At 34.9% G+C, this 12,106-nt stretch overlaps 1 protein-coding gene across 1 annotated transcript in view; it reads left to right on the top strand.

Annotated features, from left to right (window-relative positions):
- The window catches only part of BRINP3 (BMP/retinoic acid inducible neural specific 3), a 488,755-nt gene that overhangs the window by 239,406 nt on the left and 237,243 nt on the right, over window positions 1–12,106 (top strand). The window lies entirely within an intron of this gene.

Raw genomic sequence — 12,106 nt, 5'->3', positions numbered from 1 at the left:
CATCCCACAGAGTTTGGTAGGATGTCTCATCATTGTCATTTTCTTCAATGAAATTGTTGATTGTTTCTATGATTCCTTCTTTGTCAAATTGGTTTTGGAGAATCATATTATTTAATTTCCAATTAGTTTTTGATTTTCCTGTCCAGGTGCCCTTACTAATTATTATTTTTATTGCATTATGATCTGAGAAGGTTACATTTATTATTTCTGCTCTTTTGCATTTGTTTGCAATGATTCTATGCCCTATAACATGGTCAATCTTTGTGAATGTGCCATGTGCAGCTGAAAAGAAGGTGTATTCCTTTTTGTCCCTATTTATTTTTCTCTACATATCAATTAAATCTAATTTTTCTAGAACTTCATTCACCTCTCTTACTTCTTTCTTATTTATTTTTCATTTTGATTCATCTAGATCTGAAAGAGGAATATTTAGATCTCCCACTAGTATGGTTTTACTATCTATTTCCTTCTTGAGCTCTGCCAGTTTCTCTTTTATGAATTTGGATGCTATGCCACTTGGTGCATACATATTGAGCAGTGTTATTTCCTCATTGTTTATACTGCCTTTAATCAGGATGTAATGACCTTCCCTGTCTTTTTTAATCATATCTATTTTTACTTTGGCTTTGTCAGAAATCATAATAGCCACTGCTGCCTTCTTTTTCTCATTTAAAGCCCAAAAGATTTTTCTCAAGCCCTGAACCTTAAACTTATGTATGTCCACCCGTCTGATATGTGTTTCTTGTAGACAACATATGGTAGGATTTTGGTTTCTAATCCACTCTGCTATTTGCTTCCGTTTTATGAGCGAGTTCATCCCATTCACATTCAGAGTTATAATCATCAGTTGTGCATTTGCTGACATTTTCATATCCTCCCCTATTCCTATCCCCTTTTTCTTAAACTATTTCCTTTTAAACCAGTGGTTTGCTATTAAGCCGCTATCCCTTATCCCCTCCCTTGATTAACTTCCCTTTCTACCCCCTCCCTTATTTTTACCCCTGTTTTTGTTTTTAAAGGCCTTATGAATTGCCTCCCCCTTTTTTTCCCCTCCCTTTTTTTGTTCTCCCCACTCCCCTGCTCCCCTTGGTTTATCCCTTCTGACTTTCTCAGAAGGGTTAGATAAGAGTTTTATGTCCCAATGGATAGTATAGCTACTCTTCCCTCTCCGGGTTGATTACACTGAGAGTAAGGTTTGATTATTACCTCTTAATGCTCTCTTTTTCTCCTTCTTATAATAGTATTTGTACCCTCTCCTTCCTATGCCCTCTTTGTGTGTAATAGAATATCCTATTTTTCTTGTTCACTCAAGTTTCTCTTGGTGTCCCCTGTTATTCACCCCCTCTTTCCCATCCCCCATGTCATCTTAGATTATTTAGTGTTCCACCCTCACCCTGTGAATTATTCTTCTGATTACTAGAATAGTGAATACTATAATAGTGAATAGAGTTCACTACAGAGAATTATACATAACATTTCTCTACATAGGAATACAGATAATTAGATCTCACTGAGGCCCTTAAAAAGGCAAATTTAAAAATTATAAGTTTTCTTTCTTTCCCCCTCTGTATCTTATTTACCTTTTCATGTTTCTCTCGATTTTTGTGGTTGGATATCAAACTTTCCATTCAGCCCTGGTCTTTTCTGTGCAAATACCTGGAATTCTTCAATTTTATTGAATGCTCATACTTTCCTCTGGAAATATATAGTCAATTTTGATGGGTAGTTGATCCGTGGTTGCAGGCCCAGCTCTCTTGCCTTTCTGAATATCGTATTCCAAGCCTTGCGATCTTTTAGCGTGGAGGCTGCCAGATCCTGTGTGATCCTGATTGGTGCTCCTTGATATTTGAATTGTTTTTTTCTGGCTTCTTGCAAGATTTTTTCTTTTCCTTGGAAACTCTTGAATTTGGCAATTATATTCCTGGGCATTTTCTTATCTGGATCAAATGTCACAGGTGTTCTATGGATCCTTTCAATATCTATATTGCCCTCTTGTTGTAGGACTTCAGGGTAATTTTGCTGAATAATTTCTTTCAGTATGGAGTCCAGGTTTCTATTAATTTCTGGTTTTTCTGGAAGACCAATAATTCTCAAGTTGTCTCTTCTAGACCGGTTTTCTTGGTCTGTCACTTTCTCATTGAGATATTTCATGTTTCCTTCTATTTTTTTCAGTCTTTTGACTTTGTTTTATTTGTTCTTGTTGTCTTGAGAGATCATTAGCTTCTAATTGCTCAATTCTAGCCTTTTGGGATTGGTTTTTAGCTATAATCTTCTGGTTTTCGGCTATAATCTTCTGTTATTCCTTTTCAATCTGGTCGTTTCTGGTGGTCAATTTGCTTATCAGTTCATTTGGTATCTGAGCCTCACTTTCCAATTGCAAGATTCTACCTTTTAAACAGTTATTTTCTTGCCAGATCTCTTCCATTTTCCTCAAAATCTTAGTTTTGAACTCTTCCATAGCTTGTGAGGAGTTTTCCTTATTTGAGGAGGGTCCGGATGCTTGTTTGTTCTCCTCCTCTGTTTGCTTGGTTGTCTGGATTTTCTCTGTGTAAAAGTTGTCAAGTGTTAAAGACTTCTTTTTCTTGTTGTTAATCTTTCTCTTCTGAACTTCCTGAGTCTGGGTAGCCATTGTTAGCCCAGCAGCTTCTCAGTTTATCCTCACGCTCAGGGTCTGTCTGCGGTCTTTTGGCTCCTGAGGCCTGAGTTCTGTTTTTTTCCAATGTCAAGCCCCCTGGTGGACCCCCTTGCTTGATCCTCTGCAGGAGGTTTCTTTACAAGTCTCAGGGTGCTGCTTCCACAGTCGTATGCCCGTCTGCACTGGTTCCCCACTCAGGGTTTCAGAGCCTTAGCTCACGGCTGTGTCTGCCTCTACCCACGCCTCCAACTGCGACTGCGCTCTTCTCCCGCGCTCAGAGTTTGTGTGTGTTCTTTAGCTTTTTGGGGTCCTAAATCTTGCTGCTCTCAGGAACAGGCCCTGGAGCTGCGAATGACTCGATGGGTGCCCCAAACTTGCTCTATTTCTTTTTAGCTGGCTTCAGCACTATAGGTGGTGTGTGTGGAGGGGTTGGGGGTGGCGTGGTTGCTCAGCCCATGATTTAGTGAGAGCTGTTTCACCCCTTTATAGCATAGAAATGTCCAGATTCCATGTACCTTCCATGCTGCACCCTGTTGTGGGGTTCCTCCTTTCGTCTGGACTTATTTTTATGTCCCCTTGAGGAGTCTTGTGTGTTTCCGTCAGGAGAGGTTAAGTACTGCTTTTTACTCTGCTGCCATCTTAACCCGGAACCAAAATACTCCTTGTACTTTTTATGAGTTCAACATAGAGGTGTTTAACATTGCTTGACATGGCATATCTTTTTGCTGCAAAAGAGAGCAGAAAAGACAAAGGGAATGGCTTAAATGTTTTAGCTCTGGTCATGTACAGAGGCAAAGAGTTTGGATATTACAGGACAACATTTAAAGGTGATAAATGTGCATACACAAAAACAAATTAGTCTGTTTGACTGTAATAGAAAGTCAAATAGGTGATCTATGGATAAGTTGCAAGGGGAAAAAATAGCCTGGCAACAGAGGAAAGTTACATTGATGAACTTTTTATATTTGATTATGTCCTGATAGACCTGTGATAAAAACAGAGGTGTACAAGTTTAAAAATGATCAGCTTATTAACAAAGCTAGTAATTCCCAATATTTTGAGATCCAAGACTCCAGCAGTCAAAGGATGCATTTGACTGTCAGAGGAGCTTCATATACAGTTAGTTACATAAAGTCCAATGATCTTATGTAAACTAAACAAACTAAATTAAAATTGTGATTGGTCTATAGCAGATCTAGAGAGTAAACTTACATTCTGCTTAAACACAAGGTAGGATTTCCAGAATCCATGGGAAAAGGGAAAACATAGTTGTGGTCAACATCCTCTGGAAAGTCCTGTGCTAGGCACCACTTAAAACGAGAGATACTTAGTGCTAGTAGGCAAAGCTTCTCATGACCAGGTTGGTTTACCTTCCTTTATCCCTTTATTCTCTTCCAGGGTAAAACAGATTGAGTTCATACTGTAACTCAGAGGAATAGAGGAGTTAAACATTTACAAACTCTACCACTGAGACCCATACAATTGAATCTAAATCTTTCTATAAATATGGATTCTATTAATAACAACTATTAGTTATTAATCAGTCAATAATCCAAATTTCATACATGCAAGGTAGTAAATGAGTATTTTTTATTATAACCTAAATCTGAGGAACATGAGATCAAACTAAATTGTCACCTATGATTAGTGAGAAAGTCAATTTTCTCAGTCACTTTTAATATTCTATTTTTAAATTAAAACTTACTATCAATTAAGATGGTTTAATTTTAAATGTTATGATTCCAAATTATAAGAGCAATGGACAAAAGAAATATTGTTATGGCTCAAATTTCCCTCTGTTTTTTACCTTTAGTCTAATTTATTCATTCTCCCTTTGTGGCTTAGCTTTTAGAATGTGTAGTCTACTCACTGCCTCTCAGTCCTTAACTTATGATTTATGTCCTACTCTTACTAATCTGTTTAGTGTCTTCAAGGACAGAGTGAACCTGGTTTTGAATCCTGGATCAGCTGCTTACTGCTTGCTTGAACACAACCTTTCCCACCCACATAGGTCCTTCACTGGTAAAGTGAAAGGATTTGATTAAATGTTCTGCAAGGTTCCTTCAGCTCCAAATCCTCCCACGTTATGATCAAGTCCAGTGAAGTTTATTTTAAAGTATTCATCTGTCTAATTTTTTAAAAACATTTTACACAGGGGAATTTCCTCTTGCCTGCTTTCTGATCACTGGATCAAGTGACTTCCTTCTCCTTCCCTCCTCCCCCTTACATTTCAGACTCTGCAAATGTTCCCAATGCTTTGTCCCTCAACTTTTTTTTTTCTTGTTCTGCTCACATTATTTTATTTCAGTCCATATACGTCTTCCTAGGTTTCCATTAAAACACCATTTCCTCAATTTGTTGAGCACTATAATATCCTATTTTATATTCATTTACCCTAATTTGTTTAGCCATTCCCCAATTGATGGGCCTATCTTAAATTTTCCAGTTCTTTGCCACCACAAAAAGAGCTGCTAAAATATTTTATGCACATTTAAATTATTACTATTTTATTTTTTAAAAATCACTTTGTGGACACAAGTCTAATATTGGTATAAGAAAGTTTAGTTACTTTTTATGCATAGTATGAAATTGCTTTCCAGAATACCTGGACAATTCACAATTCTACCAAGAGTGGATCAGTGTGTTTGTTTTCCTATATCCTTTCAAACATTTGTTATTTTTGTGATCACTTTTACCAATCTGATGGGAATGCATTAGAACTTTAAATATACCTTAATTTGATTTTAATATGATTATATATACCTAGTTTCTTTCTTGCCTTAAAAGACAAGATGGAATGGAATTGATTAAAGAAATAGAAAGGTTAGCCTCAGTAAAAAGTAATACCTTCTCATCATGTCAGACAGGAGTGAAGAAGAGAGTGGTAGAGCACATCTGAGTGATAGGACATGAGGAAGAGAAAAGAGAGAGTTCAGAGAGAATGGCCTCAATTATTTGTGTAAAATATGAGGTGAGTTTCTGAGTTGAGAGAGTGGGGGGCCAGGGAGGATGTGTAAAATGAAAAAAATTTAGAAGAACCACTGTGGAGAATGGAATAATGAGTTAATATGTGAGGAATAGTAGGATTGCCTAGTAGCAGTGAGCATTCAGTTAAGTTTATGTGACATAAATATATAGTAGATAGTCAGAAGGATTGTGTGATTTTTTTATCCACTTTCATTTTATGGCACATTTGTAGAAGCAAAGACAATGAATGGTGGAAGTAATCCAGGGCTGAGGTTTGGCTAGGCATAATTGGCAATATGATAAAGATCCTTGGGATTTAAAATAATACAATACAGAGTTGAACTAGTTCACCAAGGATCCAAGTAGGAGAAAAAAAGGAGAGAATGACTAGTGTAGGGATACTGTTGGGAGAGAAATGAAGAATTAAGATTTTGGAGATGGTCAGGAGGAATAAGAGTAGGGTTATGTGTAGGAAGAAGTGAAAAGTCAATGAATTATGATCAAAAAATGGGATTTCAGAATTATTGATATGGATGTAGAACATTTGGGTGATAGCAAGGTAAAGGGTTTGACCCTTTTTGTGTGTGACAAAGAAGGAGTGAAGATGGGTAGGCTGAGAAAATGTGTGATGAATGCATATGAAGAATAATCAGTATGTATGTTGAAGTACTCTTGCATGAGGGCAATAGTTGGGGAGGAGAGGAAAATTGTAAGCTAGGTATGAAGCTTATTGAGGAAGGAAAGAGAATGTCCTGGGGAATCTTTAAAAAACAGCTACAGAGATGTCAGTTGGGTGCTAGATATGAATAATATCAAAGGAAGATAGGTTACTAAATAATGAAGGAAAGGAGAGAACCTGGAAGTAGAAATGGGGAAAAATTTCTTTGATTGATGAGCTGAGAAGAATGGATGAAGGCACTGGAAGGTATTGGTAAAGTTGTCTATAAGAGGCTGTCATCAGAAAAAAATCCAGCTTTCAATAAGTGCTAATATATATAAGAAGTGGGAGAGGAATAGATTTAAGATGAAGTAAGTTTGTTGTATATGGAACAAGGTTTTTAGAGGACATTGTGTAAGTACTGGATAGGTAGGATGAAATTTGGGTTGGGAGCATTGAGATGGATGGAAATGAGGAACTGAGTGGAAAGGAATGACAAATGGAGTTTGGATGATGATCTACAAAAGTACAGAGCCTCTGGGATGTGAAGGATATGGAAAATTGTGAGAATGTTCTTCGATGAGTTGGAGGTCACCACTCTTATACCCTCAAAGGTCAGGCAAAGTGGGACATGGGAACTCAGAAGCTGAAGGAAGGGTTGCACTTTGCACAAAAGTTTCTCCATATACAAACGTGTGCATTAGAATGTCAGGAAGAGATGGAAGATGTCTTCTGCTGGTACAGAAGATGCCCAACCTTGCCAATTTAGTTGTTCCTCAGGGAACTAGCACACAAAACCTGAGGTCTTCTCGCTTAAGGAGATAGGTTATGAGAATGCAGCAGAAAGTGGTTTACTCTATTTGGATCACTCTTTTTTATTATGTTCTTTAATATTCAGATAATTTTAAAAACTTCTTCACTGAACCTTTATTGAATATGTATTTTTAAATTATTTTCTGTTTATAAAGGATATGTTTAATATTATGGCTTTTCTATATTTATGAAGTTTTTCTATTATAATGTGTTAAGTATAAACAATATGTCATAGTGTCATGTATGCTAAGAGATATTCTTTTATATTTCTGTTAAAAATACGTGTGGCCTAGCATATCTAATATTTTCTAATATTCCATTCAGTCCTTAATGTCTTTGGGTAAGGGTAAATATTTGATATGTCTAGCTCTGAAAGAGTACATTGAAGTCTCCACTATTATCATTTTACTGTCTACATTTTTCACTAGTCATTTATCTTTTTCTTTTGATTCGTTACACTATTCCATTATAATTTTTCTTCTTTTTCCTCCCCACTCTATTTATTGGAATTTTCCTTCCTTCCTTCCTTCCTTCCTTCCTTCCTTCCTTCCTTTCTTCCTCCCTCCCTCCCTTCCTCTTTATGGCCTCTCACAACTTACAATTAAGGTGGGCATATATGTGTATATATATAATTTGGGGTTTATTTTGCTTATAACTTATCTCTCCCAGAATCTGTTTTCCCCCTAATTGCATTGAATCAAGTATATTCTTATAACAAAATCTGGAGGGGGGGATGGTCAGGTACTTTGTTCATATGACAGTAAGATTCAAGTGACACCTTCAATTTCTATATCTAATAAACTGGTATTGGCTTCTATTGCATAATTGATTATGTGAGCCAAAAAGAGTTCTTCCACTCTTCCTTTCCCCCTTTGATCATATTGCATCCTTTACCCCTTCTTTTTCCTGTCTTCTTTTTAAGATCATCAAAATATAATGCCTCTCACAGATACTCAATTTTATTTTAATCATTTTATGACCTCTAATGATGTTATGTTCTTGAAAGGACACTTATAACAATATTTACACATCCCTATGCCTATAAAAATCAAAAAGTTTGTCCTTATAAAATCCCTTCTCTTTGAACACTAGTATTTTTTTTCTATGTTTCACTTTAATCCAGTGTTTATATTTCATAATTTCTATATATCTCTGTTCATTAGGTATTCTTGGAAATCTTCAATTTCATTAAATGCCTTTCCTCTGTAGGATTACACTAAGTTTTGATAGGTAAATGATAAATTATTCTTGGTTTCAGTACTGTTCTGTTTTTTGGAATACTATATTCCATGCTTTCTGCTTTTTTATAATGGAAACTGCCAAATTATGTATGTTCTGACTCTCTGGTTTCTTTATACTTTTTTTCATGATTACAAAAGGATTTGCTCCACCCCACCCTCCACCCCCAACCACCTTGAGCTTTAAGCACTAGGTTTTGGCAATTAAATTTTTAGAAGTTTTCATTTCAACTTTTCTAGTAGGAAGGGGTAAATAGATTCTATTTTTCACTTTGTTCTTTTGTTCTGATATATCTAGGCCATATTTTTACAAAAAAATTCTTGAAGTAATAGACTTTTTCTTTGCTTTCCTTTTTATTGTCATGGTTTTCAGTCTTTCTCAAAATTTCAGGCTTTTTAAAAAATCTAAAATTACTACCCCTTGATTAATTTTTAGAATTACCTCTTTTTGGTCTTACACTTTCTTCAACTTTTTAAACTCTTTTGACTTCTAATATTTCATATTGTTTCATGGAGTTTCACCTTCTGTTTAATTGATGCTAATTTTCAGATAATTTATTCAGATAATAATTTAAAATGTATAAGGTTTTATACCTGTTCTACTAAGTTTTAATTCTAATGTCTTTCTACCACAGCTATTTTGCTTTTTTAAGTTTTTTTATTAGAAATCTAATTTTATCCATCATATATCTTTCAATCCTTTTTTGAAAGTTAAAAAAATCACAGATAGTTGACACAGTGGATAAATTGTCAGGCCCAGAGTCAGGAACACCTGAGTTCAAATCCAAACTCAGATACAATCTAGCTGTGTCACTGTTATATAACCTCTGGTTGACTTATATTCCTCTTCTATAAAATGGATATTAATAATAGCATTCTTACCCTCGAGAATTATTGTGAAGATCAAATGAGATAATGATTTTGAGGTGCTTAGCAAAGTGCCTGCCAAATAGGAAGTGCTATATAAATGCTAGTTATTATTATTATTATTATATTCTATAAATTCTAATTACTATCATATAAAATTATGTTTTTTATGAACTTTCTTTTAAATATTTTGCAGTTATTCTTCCTTTCTGAGTTTGTTTCTAGGCTTTCCATTGACTTACAATAGCTTTTTATCTTTTAATTTAAAAAAATAACTTTCCAAATCTTATTTTCCAGATTAGGACTTTGAATTAGGACTAGGTTTGTACAAGTTTCATTGGACTATAATTCTTTGATAAGGTTATGATTTGTCTCATTGATTATTATGCCACTGGTGTTTTATTGCAATAATAACTTCAACAGAGCAACAGTATCATGGCCCTTTTTGGCTCTTATGTTGTAACTTTAAAATCCCTTTTCCTACTTTAGAGTAACAGCATGATGGCTGCTTCTCCTGCTTCCAGGATCTTGGACAGTGATGTTTGTCCACCTTATTCTATGGTGTCAGTTCTCATCACTTTGACCTATGTCTCAAATTTGTGTTCTTCAACTGGATAGATGACACATTATAGTTTCTCATTTTTCTAAATAGTCTGGTGCTAGTCTGAAACCCTCTTTGTAATAGTTATCTGGGAATCTGGGCTCTATGTTTCCTTCTTTGTCGTCTCATCTCTCTCAGAATTCTTCCTTTCTAATAGAGCCTCACTCACGTACCAGCTCTTCCATAAATATGCCCTTGTTTCCTCCCAGATTAAACTGTTCTTTGCCCCTACGTATTTCTTATAGCATTTTGAATTCTTACTTTGACTTTACTGCAATCTACCTTGCACAGACTTTTATGTACATGCCCAATCCATATCTATTAAATATCAAGATGTTTATAAAGAGTTCAAATCTAGCCTCAGACATTTAATAGCTGAATGACCCCAAAAGTCACTTAATCTCTGTTTGCCTGAGTTTCTTCAACTGAAAATTGGGATGATAGTAGTACTTACCTAACAGAGTTGTTGTGGAGATTAAATGATGTAATATTTATAAAAAATAGCACAGTGCATTGGCACGTAGCAGGCACTATAAAAAGGTATTATTAATATTATTAGATTGAAAGCACCTTGAGAACAGAAATAGCTATTTTTCATCTTTTAAAAAATATCTTATATATACTTGGAGCTAACATTGACTGTAATTGAAATCAGATTTTTTTTCCTTTTGGCAAAAGGTAGAATTTAGACAAAATTACAGACATTTTAGCTCTGTATTAATTTTTTTCCTAAAAATTAGGGTTACCTTAGGAAGTAGTAAGTTCCCCATCTTTAGATATCGTTGAGTGTTGCTTGTAAGGTTGTTTACTTTCTGAGAGAATTTAGAGACTCTCCTTACTTAAAGAAGTAGGTTGAATTGTAAGATATATAAACTTCATAACTTTTGATTTCTACAACCTATGACAAAACATTCTTTTGTCTGCAATTCTACTTTGCATTTAACGCACTGTCTTATTTCTTAGTTCCATGTCACACCTCTTCATCCATGTAATCTCCTTGAGGACAAGATTAGTATTTATTTCATGTCTGTTTCACTACTTTTTAGTATAGTGCCTTGCACACAGCAAATATTTAATATATTTTTGGAATTGAATTTTAATTCCTTTTACAGGAGAGAAAAATGCTAAAGAACAATTAAAGGCATTGTATAAGTCTTATAAAAGGAAGGATAGAACATGATAAAATAGTGACTATTAATCTATCTTGTCATGCGTAAAGCTATGATTGTGCCTAGAGGGAAAATTGTATAGTTGTGGTGGTGACAGTGTTTATATAGGATAGTTATGTATTCCCAACTGGCATATGTACCTTAAATAGAAATGCCGAACTTCTTAGGTACTAAGGTCATGTCGTGTCCTAATTTATTTTAAAATTTATGGTCATTAGAATTTTCATTTATTTGTTCTCACAGTTATAATATTTATAAAGTTTATAAAGTAGATATTTGATGCTGATTTGTCTTAAAATCAACAAAATGAAAATAATAAACTCATTTATATAATCATATAAATAAAATGTCACAAAAGAAAAGTGATAAACAGCAGTCAGTATGTTTATTCAGTGAGAAAAGTACAAAATGTTCTTGTTCTCATCTGGAGCAACTAGCATAATTATAAATCTAGTTAGCAAAAGCAACAGGCCACTGTGTTCACAGAAAAGACAGTATCTTTGACTGAATTTCAAAGAACATGAACCCCATGCTTCTGTCCCATATTGCATCCTGTGGAGTTATTAAAAGAAGAAAAGATCTCCTGCATTCTTCAAAGACTCTTTTCTGGGTCTGAATGTCTGCTAAGTTCCAGAAAGATAAATATTAGATTTTTTTTACCATGTAGGCAGTTTATTTTTCTATATTATTTTGAGACAAGTGACAGTAGGGCGAATGAAGTATATAAGGAAGTGAAATAGTTTCCTTGGCTTCTCTAAGAATAGTTGTCTATTTCCTGATTGCTTTCTAAGGTTTTGTTTTTTTGCTAATTTAGTCTGGATCATTGAATTTTTGTTGTTTAAACTCACTCCATCAATGAAGATTAGCAATGGATCCATAATTTAAGGGATTAGAGAATTAACAGGAGTCACTGAGATGAATAACTTCTCCATGGTCACATAGCTAGTATGGGTGAGAAGCATAACTAGAACTCATGACTTATTGGCTTTTGCAGTTGCCACTTTATCCATGTTATATCAAGTAGCTGTTTCACCTCTTGCTATGAAAAAAAGAAAGAGAGAGACACAAAGACAAAGGAAGGAAGGAAGGAAGGAAGGAAGGAAGGAAGGAAGGAAGGAAGGAAGGAAGGAAGGAAGGAAGGAAGGAAGGAAAGAGAGA

Source organism: Gracilinanus agilis, chromosome 4 (assembly GCF_016433145.1).
Source record: "Gracilinanus agilis isolate LMUSP501 chromosome 4, AgileGrace, whole genome shotgun sequence".
Taxonomy (NCBI): Eukaryota; Metazoa; Chordata; class Mammalia; order Didelphimorphia; family Didelphidae; genus Gracilinanus; species Gracilinanus agilis.
This window is presented reverse-complemented; position numbering and strand designations above follow the sequence as displayed.